This window comes from Anomaloglossus baeobatrachus, chromosome 1 (genome assembly GCF_048569485.1).
Source record: "Anomaloglossus baeobatrachus isolate aAnoBae1 chromosome 1, aAnoBae1.hap1, whole genome shotgun sequence".
In the NCBI taxonomy this organism is placed as follows: domain Eukaryota; kingdom Metazoa; phylum Chordata; class Amphibia; order Anura; family Aromobatidae; genus Anomaloglossus; species Anomaloglossus baeobatrachus.
The window spans coordinates 898,088,012-898,109,873 of record NC_134353.1 but is presented as its reverse complement, the minus strand read 5'-3'; the positions used below and the strand labels follow the sequence as shown (position 1 = coordinate 898,109,873).

General features: G+C 45.0%; 1 protein-coding gene across 2 annotated transcripts in view; it reads right to left on the bottom strand.

Moving 5' to 3' along the window:
* Positions 1-21,862, bottom strand: part of LOC142255485 (mitochondrial amidoxime-reducing component 1-like) — a 48,162-nt gene that overhangs the window by 11,708 nt on the left and 14,592 nt on the right. The window contains exon 1 of one of the 2 annotated variants that reach the window (XM_075327063.1): positions 948-1,037. The exons of the other annotated variant lie outside the window; for it this stretch is intronic. The gene's annotated coding sequence lies outside the window, so the exon portion shown is untranslated. Of the gene's footprint in view, positions 1-947; positions 1,038-21,862 lie in introns of those variants that run through there. 2 annotated transcript variants of the gene reach the window in all.

The window sequence follows — 21,862 nt, the reverse complement described above, 5'->3', positions numbered from 1 at the left end:
TTCCAAAGTTAACAAATAAATAAAATAGAACATCAGTCAGGTAAGTGGGTTCAGTTGAGTGAATGAACATCTTATGGATGCGCCACTTCTGGGGCGGCTGTGAGCTGCTATTGTTAGGCTGGAAAGGGCCAAATAACTATGGCCCTTACCAGCCAAATAATATCAGCCCCCAGTTGTCTGCTGTACCATGGCTGGTTTTAGAAAAACGGTATATGTTCTATTCTATTTTTTAATCTATTTTAGCTATCAATTGCCCTATCCTATTTTGTGTCTCAAAAAAAACAAAAACAAAAGAAAAACAAAATAACGCAGCAAAAACACACCGTCATTACAAGCAATTTGTTGTTTTTTTTTTTTACATTTCCAGGCCCTCAGACAAGGTGCAGCTTTGGTTGCAGTTTAGCTGCAGTTAAAACTGCAGTGTGCGCATGTGGCCTTTCGCTTTACATATTTCAGTCAGTCTTTTGCATTATTGCTTGTAAGACCATAATACAGAAAAGTTGCAAAATCTCCCATTTTATATCTTTTTCTGGTTCGGTTCGACAAATCGGTTTTGGCTCACAAGTGTGAATGAGGCCATAAAGGGAAATGGACTTTCTTTCACTTCGGACCACATGGTACATAGTGAGAGTGGATCCCTCTGGTGTGCATGCCTCCACAAGTACTTTATTTACACCAGTAAGGGTTAATGCCTTTGAAACCACGCCATCATTATAAGCATAAACTGTTTAATTTGCAAAAAAAACAATACTTAAAAGCATTTTTTACTGCTCCCCACCACATGGAGGCACCCCAAGATCTAAGGCTTCTTATTAGGCCACATGCTAAGCAAAGTCCTGATTAGATGGGCTGCAGCGCTCAGTTCCTACATGATCGGTTTTTCAAGTCTGCTTTGCTCTATAAAGTTTTCCTAAGTTTAGTTCTGGCATTTCCAGCTGAACACTCACCGTTCTGCAGCCGTGGAGAAAGCTATATTCAGTACAGCTCTGCAAAATCTCCTTCCTGGGGCCAAGGGACAGGGGAGCGCAGGCCCGGCCCCTCTGCTGCTGCCAACTATTCACAGCTCAGGAGGCAAACACTGGTTATGTAATATTCTGCAGAACAAAGATCTCTGTGCAGAAAACGCTGCGGAAAATGCTGCGGTATCCTCTATGGTCGTGTATTACCAATTTATATGCGGTGGTCGCAATATCTAAGCCTAGGGTGTGATAACGTCTGCTAACTTGATGATGTATCTAATCCTATTATACAGGATATTAGCTGCACAGTCTGGGTATCTAAGGCTTTTGTGTTTGACATTGCACTTCTTAACCAGTGTATCTCAGCCCATCCAATGTGCTGGTGGATCTAAGCTAATCATGGATGAAAACATTTGCTGTAATGCTGGCACTGACAATAGTGAGAGAATTGTGGCCGTTACATGCGTGCAAATACCCCCCATGCAAGCCTGTCACCACCTAATCCTAACCAAATGTAGTCCTAATGTGCAACCCTGCCACCACCTAATCCTAACCACAAGTGGTCCTAATGTGCAACCCTGCCACCACCTAATCCTAACCACAAGTGGTCCTAATGTGCAACCCTGCCACCACCTAATCCTAACCACAAGTGGTCCTAATGTGCAACCCTGCCACCACCTAATCCTAACCACAAGTGGTCCTAATGTGCAACTCTGCCACCACCTAATCCTAACCACAAGTGGTCCTAATGTGCAACCCTGCCACCACCTAATCCTAACCACAAGTGGTCCTAATGTGCAACCCTGCCACCACCTAATCCTAACCACAAGTGGTCCTAATGTGCAACTCTGCCACCACCTAATCCTAACCACAAGTGGTCCTAATGTGCAACTCTGCCACCACCTAATCCTAACCACAAGTGGTCCTAGTGTGCAACCCTGCCACCATCTAATCCTAACCACAAGTGGTCCTAGTGTGCAACCATGCCACCATCTAATCCTAACCACAAGTGGGCCTAATGTGCAACCCTGCCACCACCTAATCCTAACCACAAGCGGTCCTTGTGTGCAACCCTACCACCACCTAATCCTAACCACAAGCGGTCCTTGTGTGCAACCCTGCCACCATCTAATCCTAACCACAAGTGGTCCTAGTGTGCAACCCTGCCACCATCTAATCCGAACCACAAGTGGTCCCCATGTGCAACCCTTCCACCATCTAATCCTAACCACAAGTGGTACTAGTGTGCAACCCTTCCACCATCTAATCCTAACTACAATTGGTCCTACTGTGCAACCCTGCCACCACCTAATCCTAACCACAAGTGGTCCTAATGTGCAACTCTGCCACCATCTAATCCTAACCACAAGTGGTCCTAATGTACAGCCCTGCAGTCATCTAATCCTAACCCTTTTTCAGCCATTACGCTGCTTGGGAGGCCTTTTCACAAAATTTGAGTGTGTGATAATTGTGCACATTTAGCCAAAATGCATTTATGAGGTCATACTCTGATAGAGAAGAAAGGGCTCACAATCAGAGCTCCAATTCAGGGGTCTGATGGGGGTAAAAGGTCAGAACTCAGATTTTACTACAAATGAAACAGAGGAAAGGCCCTCATACAAACAATTGAGCAAATACCCTGCAGTAATTAAATGGGGTACTAAGTTGATAATATTTTGATCAAACAAGCATAAAAACAAAATCGGCAAGGTGTATCCAATCAGGGTGGTCCGTAACTCTAGTAATTCACCTCACTACGAGCCAGCAGGCCTCAAAATAAAAGGGGGCAGAGCGGGACCCACACCTGACTTTCACATGCCCATAGAAAACCATACAGACTACTAGCACTGCCCAAAAAGGAGAGCAATGTCATGATATCAACAGGTTTGGGCAATGGACTAATGTGTATGGGGGCTGCTCCGGTTGACCGATGCTTGTGAGAGATATCAATCGTACATATTCCATTCTGGACTACCGATGATATTGTTCTTCCAGAGATAAGCCGACGGCCGATGTGTCTCAGAGATCACAGGAGCGGCCGATCCCCCATTCCTGTGTATGGAGCGGCGGCTGAGATGGCTGTCGGATGAACAATCGGCAGAATCATCTGGCTAACAGCCATCTAATATGTATGGCCGGCTTAATACCAATGTTTGTCTATGGAGATTTTTTGGATGAGTATTGGAGTTTATGCGCCCGCTGCAAATGGTTGTGGCTGACACACCTGAACTCAATATGTTGAAGGAGGGTCACATACTTTTTGCCATACACTGCACATATTTTTAGCCCCCTTCCGCCCTTTACCATTTCTTTCCCTTTAAGAAGAGCCACAGTTCTAAAATACATTTTATTTCTCGTTATTTAAAAGGTAACATAATTTACAAAGATTTACAATTATCTTTACAAATCAGGTTGAATATTTTTGCAAGCGTTTTGTTTTACTTGGTTTGCTTTGAGACACCACAAGTCACCCTTCTGCTGTTTTCCATTAAGAATCTGCACATTATGACAGACATACGATAACACAAAGCCGTTCCATCATAAACGCCACGCTCCAAAATGCAAAAAGCAGAAGTTTTGTTTTTGCTTTGGATGTAACTGGAGAATAAAGAAGGACAGAAGTAAAGAAGAACGCCCACTGAAATAAAGCAAAGGACCTCCAAAGTTAGTATAAAGGGGGTGCTCCAATGAAAAGACTCACCTATCTGTGACGCCCTGGCCTATCAGGTCGTCAAAGGGTATTGTGCAATCTGCCCTTCTGCACAGTATCCACCCTCCTTGGTTACGGATCCCTGTCTGTTCGTGTTGCTAAGAGCAGAGCCAGTCAACACCCTAGGAACACTTTGCACCACACCCACCAGACACACTATTGGGATTGGGGGGCCTGAAGGGAATAGGGCCACCCACTTAGGGGGTTGGTAGGGGAGAGTCAGAAGTGTTAGAGAAGGAGAAGTTTGAGGAGCAGGAGAGAGGAGGTCAGGAGAAGGGCTCGTTGTAAATACTAGGTGGCAGACGTTTGTCTGGGCCTGGTAGGAGCTGGAACCCTGGTTGCAGGGGATTGTGTCAAGGGGCACGATTCTGCCGAGGAGGGCAGCCGGCGGCCTTGAGCCATCTCCAGGCAGGGGCCAAGGCACAACGGAGTACGTGGACCCTAGGCCGGGAAGTAGCTTCACGCATCCTGGTAATTTACCCGACGAGGGTGAAGTCTTCAAGATTCATAATAGAAGAAAGAAGGAACATCCAGCTCTTCAGGCGAGGAATGCCATGGTCTTTATTTTAGCATGCAGACAACGGATGACATGACCAGCATAGCACAGTGCTGTGCTGGTCATGTCATCCGTTGTCTGCATGCTAAAATAAAGACCATGGCTTTCCTCGCCTGAAGAGCTGGATGTTCCTTCTTTCTTCTATTTGCAGTATCGGGCTGTGGCAGTGCCTGTCCGTGCTCCAGGGAGAGGCCAGGAGTGAGCGTGTACACGGTGAGCTGATATACATAAATTGGACTTCAAGATTCATCCGCCACCCGCTCCAAAATCGGGGTACTAGCGCAACGATGGGATAGGACTTTCCCAATACATAGTCCATAAAATCCCACGCGTGAACCCTGAGAGAAAGCTCACTCCGTTAGCCATACGGGTGAGCGGGACCCGACTAGTTCCACACTACAGGGTCCAAATAGTCAAGAAAGTGCCACGGAAAAGGTCACAGGCTAACAAGCAACACCAAGGGGCACGGATCCACGCGTGCTCCTTCCCTGCTGCAGCGTTGCTTAGAATTCTGGTTTACAAGTTGTAATTGTCAGTATTCTTGGACTGAGTGAGTACGCAGAAAAACCCTTTCCTCCCCAATGGCACCCCTTCACTACCATCGCCGGGCACCCGGGGCAAACCCCCTACCCACGGAGGGGTTAAACACCTTGCTGTCATACCACTTCCACCGGGCGCTCCCAACAGCAGCGGTACTGAATTCTTACCACGCACCATGGGCACGAACTTCTAACCCCCCTGTACATATCCCCCTTTTTAAATTCGAGTGTCCGCGCAACTTCCCTCATGGGTCCGGAGACCCCTCGAGCTACTGCGATTCCGGATCCGTGCGGCTCGGCCGCAGACACGGGGGCGGTACATATCCATTCTTTAGGGAGCTGCTGGATAAAGCAGAGGGCAGCACTTGGAAGTCCCAAAGGGGAAGAATGGAGCAGAGGCTGAGTATAGGCACTGAGACTCACATCTAAACGGAATAAAAAAAAAAAAGGATCTGTTCTGCCGATCGGTGCAGCTCCCACTGATCAATAATTTATCACCGATCCTCTAGATAGGTGTTAACCTTTCCCCTGGAGAACCCCTTTAAGGTTGCATTCATGTGTACAGATGAGGATATCCCGACTGGCCTAAGCAGATCTTAGGTTGTCAAGTTCGGGACCCACAGCTGTTCTGTAAATCCCCATCATGAGACCCTCGGCCAGTCCGTAAATCATAGACATGTGAACGAAGGCCAAACTGTGCAACATGGAGAAAATCTTTACCAATGTACATAAAACCAAAGTTATGCTTCAAATTGAAATTCTGGAAATACTGCTGGATCTTTTTATTTTACATTTAATTCTTGAGTCCCCAAATTTGGGCTTTGAAGTTTTAACCCCTTCAGCCCCAGCCTGTTTTCACCTTAAAGACCCGGCCATTTTTTGCAATTTTGACCAGTGTCACTTTGACAGGTTATAACTCTGGAACACTTCAACGGATCCTGGCGATTCTGACATTGTTTTTTCGTGACATATTGTACTTCATGTCAGTGGTAAATTTAGGCCGATATGTTTTGCGTTTATTTGTGAAAATTTTGGAAATTTGGCGAAACACAAAAATGTTACTTTAGCCATAAAAATTTGTATTTTCACAAGGGTATCAGGAAAAATGCATCATAAAATGTATCGTGCATTTTCTCCTGAGTAAGCAGATACCTCATATGTGGTGGAAATCAAATGTTTGGGCACACGGCAGGACTCGGAAGGCAAGGAGCGCCATTTGTATTTTTGAGTGCAAAATTAGCTGCACTCATTAGCGGACGCCATGTCGGGTTTGAAAACTCCCTGAGGTGCCTAAACAATGGAGCTCCCCCATAAGTGACCCCATTTTGGAAACTAGAGCCCTCAAATAATTTTTCTAGATGTTTGATGTACACTTTGAAGCCCTGGGGGCTTCACAGAAGTTTATAACGTTGAGCCGGGAAAAGAAAAAAAATTTTTTTTTACCACAAAAACTGTTGCTTCAACCAGGTAGCTTTTTTATCACAAGGGTATCAGGAAAAAATGCACCATAAAATGTATTGTGCATTTTCTCCTGAGTACGCAGATACCTCATATGTGGTGGAAATCAAATGTTAGGGCACACAGCAGGACTCGGAAGGCAAGGAGTGCCATTTCACAGCAAAATTGGTTGGAATTATTAGCGGACGCCATGTTGCGTTTGGAGACCCCCCTGAGGTGCTTAAACAATGGAGCTTCCCCACAATTGACCCCATTTTGGAAACTAGAGCCCTCAAATAATTTTTCTAGATGTTTGATGTGCACTTTGAACCCCTGGGGGCTTCTCAGAAGTTTATAACGTTGAGCCGTGAAAATATTTTATTCTTTTTTTTACTACAAAATTGTTTTTTCAAACAGGTAGCTTTTTTTCACAAGGGTATCAGGAAAAAATGCACCATAAAATGTATTGTGCAATTTCTCCTGAGTACACAGGTACCTCATATGTGGTGGAAATAAATTGTTTGGGCGTACGGCGGGGCTCAGAAGAGAAGGAGCGCCATTTCACAGTAAAATTGATTGGAATTATTAGCAGACGCCATGTTGCATTTGGAAACCCCCTGAGGTGCCTAAACAATGGAGCTCCCCCACATGTGATCCCATTTTGGAAACTAGACCCCCCCCATACAAAAAAAATTAGTTTGGCGAAATAAAAAATACAGACATCAGTAAAAAAAAAAAAAAAAAATTATAAAAAAAAAAAAATATGAGCGCCTGCCACTAAGACCAGTGCCAAACGTGAGAGCAATGCACGAGTCTCGCATCGCATCATCCACTCCAGTCTGGAAGCGAGCAACTGCGCTGGATAATGCGATGCGAGAGGGCGGGGCGGCAGATGAGAAAGGGCGCAGCGGATGGAAGATGGGAAAGGGCGCAGCGGATGGAGGAGCGGCAGAGGATGGGAAAGGGCGCAGCGGATGGATGATGGGAAATGGCGCAGCGGATGGAGGAGCGGCGGAGGATGGGGGGGGGAGGTGAGATGGAGATACCTACCTTACAGGATGGATCTAGGCAGCAGGATCACAGCAGACAGAAGAGGCAGCAGATGAAGGAGGCAACAGATTGAGGAGTGTGAGAGGGGGCAGTAGATGAAGAGGATGGGAGAGAGCAGGCAGCAGATCGGGGAGGGGGGCAGAGTCTGATGGGAGAGAGAGATGGCACATGGAGGAGGGGGGGGGCCCCAGGGGGAGGGGGTGGCCCCCAGAACATGGAGGGGGGAGGGTGGCTTGCAGCACATGTGCTGCAAGCCACCCTTCCCCCACATGTGCTGCAAGGGGGAGGAGGTGTAGTGGCGATGGAGAAGGGGCAGCCGATGAAGGAGGCGGTGGTCAATTCGGGGGCAGCAGCGGCTGAAAAAAGTGGGTGCGACGGCGGCGGGGACAGTGGCGAGCGTGGCGGCGGGGACAGTGGCGAGCGTGGCGGCGGGGACAGCGGTGGATCGGGAGCAGCGGTGGGGCGATCGGAGACAGCGGCGGGGCTGGCGGTGACGATCGGAGCCGCGGCGGGGCTGGCGGTGGCGGGCGGGGCGATCGGAGACAGCGGCGGGGCGATCGGAGACAGCGGCGGGGCTGGCGGTGGCGGGCGGGGTGATGGGAGACAGCGGCGGGGCCGGCGATTGGAGACAGCGGCGGGGCTGGCGGTGGCGGGCGGGGCGATCGGAGACAGCGGCGGGGCGATCGGAGACAGCAGCGGGGCTGGCGGTAGTGGGCGGGGCGATCGGAGACAGCGGCGGGGCTGGCGCTGGCGATCGGAGCCACGGCGGGGCTGGCGGGGTGATCGGAGAAAGCGGCGGGGCTGGCGGGCGATCGGAGACAGCGGCGGGGCGATCGGAGACAGCGGCGGGGCTGGCAGTGGTGGGCGGGGCGATCGGAGACAGCGGCGGGGCTGGCGCTGGCGGGGCGATCGGAGACAGCGGCGGGGCTGGCGGTGGTAGGCGGGGCGATCGGAGACAGCGGCGGGGCTGGCGGTGGCGGGCGGAGACAACGGCGGGGCTGGCAGGGCGATCGGGGACAGGGGCGGACGATCGGAGGCAGCAACTTACCGATGGGCACCCACAGAGACCGCTCTCCTCGGCTTTCAGGGACGGACAGGTCACCGGCCCCAGATCTATGGTAATTGGAGAGATCGGTCACAAGACCGGTCTCTCCAATCAGAGCTGGGGGCGGGTGAAGCACCGATCACCCAGCTCCAGCCAATGGCCAGTGCTACAGCAGCACTGATCAGGGCTGGATTTCAATGTTCCAGCCATTTTCAATGGCTGGAACATTACAGTGACTAATTGGCTGAGCGGCGTTCGTCAGCCAATCACAGCCTCTGTAAGTTCGGGGAGGAGGCACCACCCCTCCTGAGGTCAGGCAGAGGTCCCCTCCTTCCCAAATCTACCGTTTAATTAAACAAATTGGACTCTCCGGGGCTCCGGGACCGCAATTTCGCCATGATGTACTGGGTACGTCATGGGTCGTTTAGCACCAGGTCACCATGACGTACCCAGTACGTCAAGGGTCGTTAAGGGGTTAAAAAAAAAAAAAGTTTAAGAGAAAAAAGTTGCTTAGGCTTTTTTTTTTACTGTTTTTAATACTGGAGTAAAAGCTTTGATGAATCAGGTCCTTTGTTTTACTTCTCTAATACTGATCTAAGGCTGCTTTTACTCATCAGTTTTTTGAAACATAGCTTTTAATATATTAGTCTAAAACACAAACTAAATAGTATAGTAAAGTGCAGTGCAGTGCAAGAAAATATATAAATAGAAAGATCTCACCCGATTTTCTTGATGAGATAAGAAGCCACTGGAAAGTTCAAGGCAGAAGCAGGTCAATCCGGACCAAACAAGGGGGGGGGGAATGGGGAGCATCCAAAGGACAATATCCCTACCCCTGTCGTGCCCCTGCAATATAATGCTTCCGCCCTTACAAGGGCAGCACCCAAGTCAGGAATGCTCGCCCTACTAACAAATACACCCTCCCAACGCGTTTCCCTCTCTCAGGGATGCTCAATCAGTCAATCAGCAGCATATTAACGCTGCCTAGCGGTACTCTCACCGGGAATGAAAGCCATCGAATACTTCTTATCCACACGTGGTCAACAATTTGAGGCTCATAATCGACTGATTCTCGCTATGTTACATTTTGTTCTACACAACAATTTTTTAACGTTTGACGGCACAATATACCACCAGCTCAGGGGCACAGCGATGGGGAGCCCTTGTGCTCCCTGTTACGCTAACTTGTTCCTGGGCTGGTGGGAGGACGTTTTCGTCTTTTCTGAGGAAATGTCCAAATATACGTGCATGATCGAGATATGGACACGATTTATAGATGACATCTTTATATTGTGGAAAGGTCCCCAGGAAGATTTTGTGAAGTTTGTACAGGATCTGAATTGTAAATCTATAGGTTTGAAGTTCACGTATGTCATTCATCCAACGCAGCTACCATTTTTGGATTTGTCGGTCTCAGTGGACCCCCAGGGTGGACTCCAAACAACAATCTTTAGGAAGCCCACAGCAACTAACTCTCTCCTTGACTGGGAGAGTCATCATCCGTTCCCTCTCAGACGTGGTATCCCGAAGGGACAGTATCTGCGTTTGAGACGGAACTGTTCCAGTGAGGAGGAGTTTGTTGTGAAAGCTAGGGATCTCAGGGCTCGATTTTTGGAGAAGGGCTACCCTAATCATTTTCTTAGGGAGGCCTACCACTACTCCCTCAGACAAAATCGTAACCAACTTCTCATTCCTAAACAGAAAAGGGAGGAACGTGATGAAACAGTGAGATTCATTACCACCTTTACAAAGGGTGCTAATCAGATCCGACAGATTTTAAAACAGCATTGGGCAATTCTTAAAATGGATGTTGACATTGCCGAGGTTATTGGCAACCAGCCATCTGTGACCTTTCGAAAAAATCGATCCCTGAGGGACCGTCTGACACATAGCCACTATGTGGCCCCTGAGAAACCAATTACATGGCTTCCGGATAAACCTACTGGGTGTTTTAGGTGTGGGGCATGTGTGGCATGTGCTCATATCCAGACGGGTAAAACATTCACAAGTACTGTTACAGGCGAATGCCTGGGTGTCAGAGAATTCATAAACTGTAGAACCAAAGGCATTGTCTATTTGGCCACTTGTAATTGTGGCAAGCAGTATGTTGGAAAGACCATCAGAGAGTTTCGCCGTCGTGTAGGAGAACATTTCGGCGATATCAGGAACGAACGGGATACTCCGATTTCTAGACACATGAACTCACAGCATTTTGGAAACCGGGAATCCATTGTATTTATGGGGATTCTAAAGGTCAAACCATCTCCTAGAGGGGGTAACCTGGATAGGCTGCTCCTACAGAAGGAAGCTAGAATGATTTTTAAATTAAGGACGTGTCGTCCAGAGGGTCTAAATGACCAGATCAATTATGGATGTTTCATTTAGTGTGGGGACCTTTCTCTTTTCTTTCTCTCTGGTTGGGGTGGGTCTTGGAGGTGGGATGGTTTGGGTGGTCTATTAAGCTGGGCTATTGACCAAGATGATGAGCCCCCTTTGTATAATTGAGCCCAACCCAGATTCTTTGGGTGTTATACCATGGGACCTGAGGGGAGGGTTGGAATTGTATGTAGTTTCTTTATGTTGGACACGACAAGAAGGGTGTCCTTCGCTTCCTTCCCACCCCCCCTCCTCTTTACTGCAGTGTTTGATTTTCTGACTGTCGGACTCTGTAATCCCCCGTTACGAATACTATTGTTAATATACCTCCTGCCCCTGTTTATGACATCATAATTATTTGTACTAGGTCACCACACTCAATAGGTGCCTGGATGTGCACATTATGAGAAGCATTTGGGCTACTAACTAACTTGAGGGCTGCAAGCGGACTCTCTGTATAATAGACATATCTGTTCCTATATGGCCACGAGCCGCGCATGTGCGGAATATAGATTTTAATCCTGGCTCACTAATATTTGTTATATGATTATATCTGTGCACGCGCGGTAACAACATTGCGCGTGCGCACTGGGTGTTTTGTCTAGGTTGATGGCATATTTCATGTGTTCGCGAGCCGCGCATGCGCGGAATATGCGGCTCAAGGAGTGGAACGCGGAAGTATTGCATTACCACTTCCGGGCATGCGCGGTGAGAGCACCGCTGGACTGATTACAGCTTCTGTATGATCGCGCGCCGCGCATGCGCTGAATATGCGGTTCAAGTGGTGGAACACGGAAGCACTATCTGGTTGTATTACCGCTTCCGGGTATGCGCGGTGAGAGTACCGCTAGGCAGCGTTAATATGCTGCTGATTGACTGATTGAGCATGCGTAGTGGAAGAACGGATCCACGATTCATGAATCGATTATAGGGGCTGCATAAACATGTGGCACGATTGATTGGCGAACATGCAGGAGGTATGAGGGGTATTTAGCTTGTGGGTCTAACAGTATACAGCGTCCCACTGGCCATTAGCATACACATGTGCACCAAGAAAGGGCACTGTGTTTACACATTTGTAACACGACCGTACGTTGTGTGCAGTAACGTCCTGCCATTGCAGGCTTTACTTTGAGTTCTCCCCTGATGAACTCTCTTTCTTCTGAGAGAGGGAAACGCGTTGGGAGGGTGTATTTGTTAGTAGGGCGAGCATTCCTGACTTGGGTGCTGCCCTTGTAAGGGCGGAAGCATTATATTGCAGGGGCACGACAGGGGTAGGGATATTGTCCTTTGGATGCTCCCCATTCCCCCCCCCCTTGTTTGGTCCGGATTGACCTGCTTCTGCCTTGAACTTTCCAGTGGCTTCTTATCTCATCAAGAAAATCGGGTGAGATCTTTCTATTTATATATTTTCTTGCACTGCACTGCACTTTACTATACTATTTAGTTTGTGTTTTAGACTAATATATTAAAAGCTATGTTTTAATTCTAAAATCCTTGCTTATACCTCATATTCTGTTTTTGGATTTGGGTTGTACTGCTTTGCCATTGCGGCAGGACTGCTTTCTACTCATCAGTTTTTTGCCATCAGGCACAATCCGGCAAAATCATGAAAAAACGGATCCGGCGTCTGTTGCCGCCGGATCAGTTTTTCCCCCCATAGACTTTCATTAGCGCCGGATTGTGATGGATGGCCTTGCGTTTCATCCGTTTTTTGCCAGATCCGGCAAAATTTACGTGTCCGGCGGCCGGATGAAACTTTGAAGTGAACATTTTTGTGTCCGGCAAAAAAAACGGATCACGTCGGATACGGCACCGTACAGCGTGTTTTATAATGGAAGCCTATAGACGCCGGATCCAGCGTAATGCGGCAAAAAACGGATCTGGCCGCTGGATCCGTTTTTTTTTTTAACTGAGCATGCTCAGTATCACACCGGATCTGTCAAAAAACTAAAAGGAACTGATGGAAAAAAAACTGATGCAACTGATACGCTTTTTCGCCGGATCCGTCGCATCAGTTTTTTCGCCGGATCCTGCCTGATGCCAAAAAACTGATGTGTGAAAGCAGCCTTATGGTACATTGTCTTCTTACACTTCAATTACAGTCGGAGCTGCATTCACCATTCTTCTGTTACTACAATGCTGTGCATTAAAAGGAGCTTGCGACACCAAGGATAGGTCACACATCGTGGGTGTTGCAAGGTGCATGGTCAGCTCCATGGTTTCTTTTTGACAAGAAAGAGGGATATGATCCAACATGGAATGTGGTTTATAGTAGGGGGTACCCTATAGTCAGTGACTGCTTATAGATAAGGACTACTGCGTGTAAACTCTGCTCCGAATTTCGCTGTAGTATATAAAAATCAAGGGGTTTAAAGAGCACTATTCACCAGAATTTTGCTATATAACCTAAAGCCAGTGCTATACTGGCACTATCACACGGATTCTATTCATCCCTTTAGTTGTCAGCTAGGATGTAGAGGTTTCGAAACCCAAGCAAGTTTATAAAATCAGCAGCTTTGTGAATGACAGCAGCAAATAGCTGGGGTGGCTATCATAGTTACCCCCTCCTGTTATTTATGCTAATTCTATTATAGAATCAATTTACTTTGTGACTAAAAGGACCTGTGCTGATGTCATACCCATGTGACCAGAAGGGACAAGACATCAGCACAGGTCCTTTTAGGCTACTTTCACACATCCGGTTTTTGCTCTGCGGCACAATACGGCGCTCTGCAGAAAAACCGCAACCGTTTCTTTTGCCGCCGGTTGCGTTTTTTTTTGCATAGACTTACATTAGTGCCGTATTATGCCGCATGGGCTTGCGTTCGGTCCGGTTTTTGCCGCATGCGGCAGATTTAGCCGATGCCGCGGCCGGATGTAACGTTGCCTGCAACGTTTTTTGCTCCGGCAAAAAAACTGCATCCGGCCGCCGCATGCAGTTTCTTCCACTGCGCATGCTCAGTAGCATGCCGCAACCGGAAAAAAACGGACGGGCCGCATGTAAAAACTTATGCAAAGGATGCGGTGTTTTCGCCGCATCCGTTGCATAGGTTTCACAGCCGGATTGAGCCGCACTGCTCAAACCGGATGTGTGAAAGTAGCCTTAGTCACAAAGTAAATAGATTCTATAACAGAATTAGCATAGATAACAGGGGGAGGGGATAACTAATAATATCCACCCCAGCTATCAGCTGCTGCTGTCATTCAAAACGCTGCTCATTTTACAAAATTTACTTGCTTGTATTTCAAAACCTATACATCCTAGCTGACAACTAAAGATAGTATAGAATCAGCATGATAGTGCCAGCATAGCACTGGCTTTAGGTTGTATAGGAAAATCCTGGTGATTGGTGCGCTTTAATAAATTAGCTTTTTTCCCACCATTTCCCAAAACTCCTTGTTTTAAGAACACGTAAATGAGCAGTTAAAACTACTTTATAGAAAAGATTACAAAAAACTAAAAAGTTTCAATATGAAACAACATGGGGTTATCAAGTATTGTCCAAGTGCGGAGCCATCTGGTGCTTTGACTGTTTTCGCAGTGGAGGATAACCTAAACTCAGCTCCATCTTCATTTTTTTGCGCACGGAAGTAACCACTTCTCGTAACAAGTCAAAAATGAAGTCCTGGCCTTTGCGCTCATAAAGTGCTTTTATTACCAGAGCTTTACGGCCCTTGGGAAATTTGGCACAATGTCCAGGGGCACCAACAGTTGTTGAGTTTTTCAGGGCAGCTTGTACTCTTGTTACATTTCGGTTATGATCCAATACTGCCAGCTGGGTCCTGGCCACCATTTCGTCCATATAAAATTGTAATCGACTAGGCCGGTATTTGCGACACGCGTAATGAAAGATCTCCAGTGAGTCTGAATGGCAGAAGAAGGATATGTGTTTCAAGTCTCTTTGCACTGAAGGGCTGAGGACAATTTCTTTAAGTCTACGGTTCGCCAAGGAACCCTTCGAAAGCCACATGGTTGGTTTGGAGGTGTCAGACTGAGGTACATTGTGCTGGCACTTCCAGTAATCAGAATTTGAACGCCATTCATGCACATTAATTACGTGGTACTGCAACGAATTCCAACGATCCAACAACTCTTCTTTATTTTCATTGCAGGTCTTCACACACCACCACAAGTGCGATTTGACCGGCAACGTCCATTGCGAAAGGATTTCACAGTGTTTTTTCTTGGCCTGGACAAGTAATTTATTATTAATCGATCTCGCCATATGCCAAGGGTCAAAGCGGTGAACAATATTGCCATAAGTGTCCTTCATTATTTTTCTAATTCCAACGTGCCGATCGGTGGTTACCATTTTCACATTAACCCCTTTTTCCAAGACACGATTCAGCACTTTCTTAAATGCTATGTTTTTGAGGTGTGCTTGAGATAAAGTGGGCATTTGTTGTTGGACATGAAATCCAAGAATTTTTTTAGTCTCAGCATCCATCATGATGTAGGTATAATACTTAGTCAAGTGGCCCGGTCGAGCGGCTTGGCAGTCCCCTGTCAGGCAAATAGGTTTATCCCTCAGGCGGGTTATAATAGACTGCTGCTCCATGAGCCAGTGACGATTTAAGGTTGGAAATAAATGTGTTAACTGGTTTTTGTAATAGGTGGATTTTCCGATAAATTTCAAGTTCAACAATTTTACCATTTGAAGAATTTTGAGGAAACTGGATCCGCTATATAAGACGGCGGCGGATGCCAAAACGTCTCCTAATGGTTGTTTGCCCAGTCTCGGCTGGCTCTCCCATATGGTTTTGGTGTGGCCGCTTGCACATTTCACTTCTACGATTACGGATGACCCCACGAAGCTCTTTCGAACATGTGTTATACGATCCTCACATTTACTTTGTGCCTGGCACGGTATCATCCCAATAAGTTTATTAAGGCAACTTTCAAACACTATAAACTTTTTGTCACGTACGGGACTCTTGGGACCCTCGTAGATGCATCTGAATTCTCCATTTTGGGCTTCATTCTCCGCTTCTTCATCGCTTTCCACGTAAAAAGATTCTTCTTCCTCCTCTTCGTAGTCGGATTCATGAAAGGTACAATCAATTTTTCCAACACATTTTGAGCATTTTCTATCCTTTAGACCTTTGGGACTTCTCGGTAAGGGTTGAGCACTTTCCGATTGAGTCTCATTTTGCCCTTTGAACATTCGTACAGACGTTTGTGTTTGTGCATGTTTTTTACCAAACTTTGGGGTCATTCCAATTCTTTCCGAATCTGTATTAGTACCTCGATCAACCTTCCACACCCTACTCGGTTCTGGGGAACTGAAAGATGGGTTATCCTCTCCTATTTGGATAGTATGATATAATAAAGGTTCATTTGAGGTGGAAGGATCTTGGTCCGCCACAACCCTAAAAGTCTGAGATATTTTTCTTTTTTTCCTCTTTGGTCCACCTTCTAAAGGAATCACACAGTTTTGTAATGGTGGGGCAAATATAGTTGGTATTGAATTTCTTTTCAGTGTACGACGAAATCCGTCGTCCATGTAACAATCATCAGTAAAATGCTTGGAACACATGCGATAGATATCTGAACTCTTTCCTACGATGACCCTTTCAACGGAGGCGTCCAAGTCGTGATCAAATTGACCGGTTTGTTGTAACCATTGCCTTATAATGATTGGGTTGTTTGGGAAGGAGTGCATAATGATGCCTGTACCTCTGGACTTCCATGTGTAACCGCATCCTTTAACGATGCAAGAAGGCATGATTGATTTACCTGTTGAAAAAAAAATAATCAAAATAAGAAAATTTGCATTATTACAACACAAAAGTACAGTGAAAATACACCAGTGAAATGAGAAGTATATTGAAAAAAATATATATATTTTTTTTACCTTTATGGTCTAGTAAAATCTATTTTAATAGGTTTCTAGAAAAAAGGAAGATTTAATTCTACACTGGTCTTTCTTTGCTGGATGTGCAGTATCCAAAATGTCAATGACTAGCCCTGTAAAACTCATCTGCAGTGGTATGGAAAAAGTCATGGGTGACAGACAGTCATGTGGTTTTTGGCAACAGAAGGTCACAGCGTTTGTCTGCGTAAAATGCTCCCTGACTTTCTATTGTTCCTGCTGCTAGTATTCATTGTACTAGGTAGCTTTCCTGCTGGATTCTCATCTCTATCCCCTTTGGACCCAGTAGGAGCTTGCCTTCCATTCAGATGCTGATTATCAGTTTTCTCTTGGTACACAAATACGCCCTTCTTCCCTGGACTGGTGCTAGTGATATTATTCCGTTCATTCTAGCTCTGGTTGCAAGCAGGTGGCTTGTACTCATCTGTAGTATTGTGGCTGAACTGCTGTCCGAGTCATCTGTGTATAAGTAGTTCATGCCCCCCCAATTTTTCCTCCTTTTGTCTTTCTTTAGCATTTAATGGGGTTGATGAAGAGCTCATCCCATCCGTTCCCTATTTAGGATCCAGCACTAGGGATACCTAGGGTCAGATAACCAGCTCGGCACATAGGTGCGGCACCTATCTAGAGTGGTGAGCGACTCCAGGGACCAGCTGTAGGTTTGGTCAGGGGTCACCATCTCCCCCTTCCCTAGATGTAGGGGCCCCCTTCCCTTACTTTTCACCGCTTCCTTGGTACATCCCCGTACCTAGCATGACAGCTAGGTACGGGGATGTACCAAGCCCGTTTTTTGTTTTGTTTTTTTTTTTTTTTACAGCAAGACCTCTCTCTCTTGCGGATATTCACATCATTGATTCCACTTTGTAAACAAAAAAAAAACAACAAAAACTAAAAATTATTGCACACGTCAACCACAATCAGCTTTCAATCCAGCTCTACCGTGTTAAGGATACCAGAGGGGCCTAGGAGTGCCGCGAGCATAACAGGAGCATAAACAGAGGGAATGTGTGACGCTCTACCACCTTAGACACCATACTAGACATAGCAGGGTTATAGAAACAAGCATCGGCTCACTCGTACCTTGCTAGGAAGTGATCTCTCCGGTCAGAGTACAACTCTGACAACGTGGCCACAAAGGCAGTGTAGTGGTATCTGTTACGGAAAGATAAAAAATAAGAGATTCACAGATTTATTCATTCATTACAACAATGCAGCAAACATAGATGACAGCTGTGCACACAATCACCAGCGCACCACGTGCCCACTTTTCATATTACAGTCAAATTCCTTCCATCCGGCATCAAAGGAACCTGGGAAATAGGTGATTTTTGGTTTATATTGTTTTTTAATCCCCTTCCGCCAACTTTTTACTTTTCCTTTGGGACAAGCCATGGAAGGGTTTTGTTTTTTTTTGAAAGATGAAATGTAGTTTAGAGTGACATCATTCATTTTACCGTACAATGGAGTGGAAGACGGGAATAGAAAAACTCAAAATGTGGTGGAAATGGAAAAAAATACCCCAAAACAAAACACCAAAACAGCAATTCTGACTTTTTGTGTTTTTGTTCTTATAACGTTCACTTTGTGGTAACAATGACCTGGTACCTTTGTTCTAAGAGTAAATACCGTTATGGTGATATCAAATTTATATTACTCGCTCGAGCACGGCAGAATAACAATACAGTCACCTGCGCTATATATGATATCCTCATCTAATTCCACCATTCATAAGCAGAGCGCAGACCCTTCATATATGTATAATGAGGGGTTAAACATTCAAAAAAAAGTAGTCAAATGGGGTGTTTTTGCTCTTACTTTATTGAAATTGCTTTCGAGTATTCCACTTTTTTTTTGTAAATCCACCATATGATTCAAGAGATATGGACCTTTTTATTTGGTGGTAATTTTTATGGTCTTTACGAGGAGGTGAGGCTCACGGGATCCTCTGGGGTGGGCCTCACAGGATCCTCAGGGGCGTGTCTTTATGCCACTCCACATTGTTTCCCTGTGAGCCACGCCCCCTTGTATAAAAATTAGCACTGCATAAAAAGGCTCATACCTCTGGAACTTTACAGCGAATAATCAAGGGAGCAGCATGGATAAAATAGAACTTGCCACTTTTCATATGTTGACAGGTCCTCTAAGTAGAGCAGCAGTCATGCCTACGCGCTGTTCATTTCTATGGGGCCTACAGAAGCAGTTGAGCCCTGTACAGCAAACGATACTATACAGATTTAGTTTTCCATTTTTATTTTTTTTTGCAGAGGATCTTCCTAATTGGCTCCCTGTGTTTTGTCTTCCACTTCTGATATTGCATTATTCAGCGTTATATTATACTTTGTTGGAAACACACGCCGGATTATAAGATGCCAGATTAAAAGGAATTTCATTGCATATTTTATTTTATTTTTTTGCTACTTACCTATATTTACACAGCAGTGCCAATTTTTCCATCCACTTCAGGCAGGTAACTCCACAATACCAGCTGCTCCGCTGATAACATGAAGCTTTTCATTTTGTGAGCAAAAATTGACTTTGCATTAGCGCAAGTGAGGCAAGGTCTTTTATATGCATTCCTTGAAACATTTAATATTAAAAATGTGTTAACTCTTTCAGGATTTTTCCTATATCTCTGTATACCTTACTGGAAGATTGTATAAAGGGGAAAAAAATTTGTGTGTATATATATATATATATATATATATATATATATATATATATATATATATATATATATATATATATATATATATATATATATATATATATATATATATATATATATACACACACACATTATATATATATATATATATATATATATATATATACACATACACACACACACACACACTATATATACATACATATATGTATATACATTATATATAATGTATATACATATATGTATGTGTATATAGTATGTGTGTGTAATATTATATATATATACATATATATATACATACACACACACACTATATACACATACATACATGTATATACATTATATATATATAATGTATATACATATATGTATGTATATATAGTGTGTGTGTGTAATATATATATATATATATATACACACACACACACACACACACACACACACACACCACATACATACATACATACATACATATATATATATATATATGCAGTAATAATCAGTCAGACTTTTATTTTATTGATGCCCATTGCATCGAAGTTAATCACTCTCTGGCCAGTTTCAAACATCTATGTTTTGCGGTCAGAATACGGACTGTAATGTCGAGGTCACGGGTGACAGACAGTCTTGTGGTGTCCAGCTACAGAAGGTCACAGCGTTTGGCTACACAGGCTGCTCTCTGACTTTTCTTTTTCCCTATTTGGGGTTTATCCCTTTCGCTTTAGGACCCTGCGGATTTCCTCACCTTTTAATCTTCAGCACTTCCCTTTGTGTCTTTAAACACCCTCATTCCCCCTTACTCAGTGCTGGTGATAGGTTTAATAACCTTAAGAAGTCTTCAGTGCAAGCAGTCAGCTTGTATTCAAATGGAGAAACTTTGTTGTCGTTGAAGTTACCCTTCCTGAGTCATCTGGAGAGAAGTTATTCTTCTAACTTTCCTCCATGTTGTGATCCTTGAGTACTATTTAGAGCTTAGTGGGATTGACTAAAGATTCATCCCATCAGTTTCCTACCTAGGGCCTATTTCAGGGTCAGGTATCCGACTTGGCGCATAGGTGTGGAACCTCTCGAGTGGTGAGGGAAGCCAGGGCCCGGTGGTAGGCTTGGTCAGGAGTCAGCATCTCTCCCTTTCCTAGACACAGGGCTTCCCTTCCCTTTCGCCATTCACTTGGTACTTCCCCATACCTAGCATGACAGTCGGAACCGGTGACAGGTCTCCTGATCTGCACCCAGCAGCCTCATAGGAATATGAAGCTGTAGAGCTCAGGAGACCCACAGCCTGTCTGGAGACCATGGCCTACACTTGGACGCATTGAATTGGTCTTAAAGGTGGCTCTGTAAGCTCTGGGAATGCATTCACTTAAAGGGGGGTGTCCATCTTTGGGGATATATATTTTTTTTTTTACTTGTCTTTTTATGTAGATTATTTAATTCAAAATGTTGCACCTTTTGCCTTCTACAGCCTCTGTGTTGCACTATCAATTACTAGCTATAGAAGGAGTTAACTTGGAATCTGTAAGAGAGCTTCTTTCAGTCCAAGGAAGTCCAAGGAAAGACTTCCTAACTTTTATCTATCTTCTTTGAGCTCTGCTCAGCTTATTTACGACATTAAAGTTGAACATGAAGAGAAACCAAGCCTGTAAAAGCAAAGTTTTTTTTTATGAAACTGAATTGCAAAAATGATTTTTAGCCCGAATACATGTGTATAAAGATAACCCGTCACTTCCTCAAAAGAAAAAAAAAACAAGTTCAATACTTTGTAACAATCGGCAAGTTCTCCTTATTTTGTTGCTCTTTTCCTTTTTGCGCTGCGTCGCTCCATTCCGGAGATATTCACATTTGTTCCTTCGACACTCAGCTTGTAAGATTTCTGCTTGCAGTCCAAGTGGGCGTTTGTCCAGAGTCTTCCCTGGGGGTGTGTCCTTTTACTCCTCTTTCCAAGACTCTGCCAATAACAGCTCAGCAATGTCTTTGGGGGCGTGTGCTTTCACGCCTCCCTCCAAGACATTGCTGAGCTGTGATTGGCAGAGTCTTGGAAAGAGGAGTGAAAGGACACACCCCCAGGGAAGACTCTGGACAAACACCCACTTGGACCGCGAGCAGAAATCTGAGTGAAATAATGTGAACAGCTCCGCAATAGAGCGACGTAGCGCAAAAAGGAAAAAACAGCAGCAGAATCAGGGAAGCTCTAGGATTTTTATGAAGTATTTAACTACATTTTTTTGATGATGCAACAGGTCCTCTAAGCAAAAACAAAAAACCTATGGCTTTGAAAATTCTTTTTTGGACCAAAGAGCTGGCAATCGTAATCAAAAGATATATTTTCAGTTAATGATCAGTAACAAACGTAGAAGAAAAAGTTATAAAATGTGTAATTATTTGGAAAAACCTGCCTCACAGAACTGCAATTCTGGCTTTCCCATAGTAACTAATGAGTGTAGCGTTCATATACCAAAAACAATTAAAATGGGTTTTCGGGTGAAATTTATTGTTGTTATGCCAAAGTTTTAAGTAGATAAAAATAATATTGTTAGCCGTACATATCCCCAGCGCCAGATCATCACTACTGCCCTTGTTGGTGATATGGCTGTAATGGTAACGTCACGACTACAGGACATCACTGCGACAGCCGATGCATTGCCTTGGAGA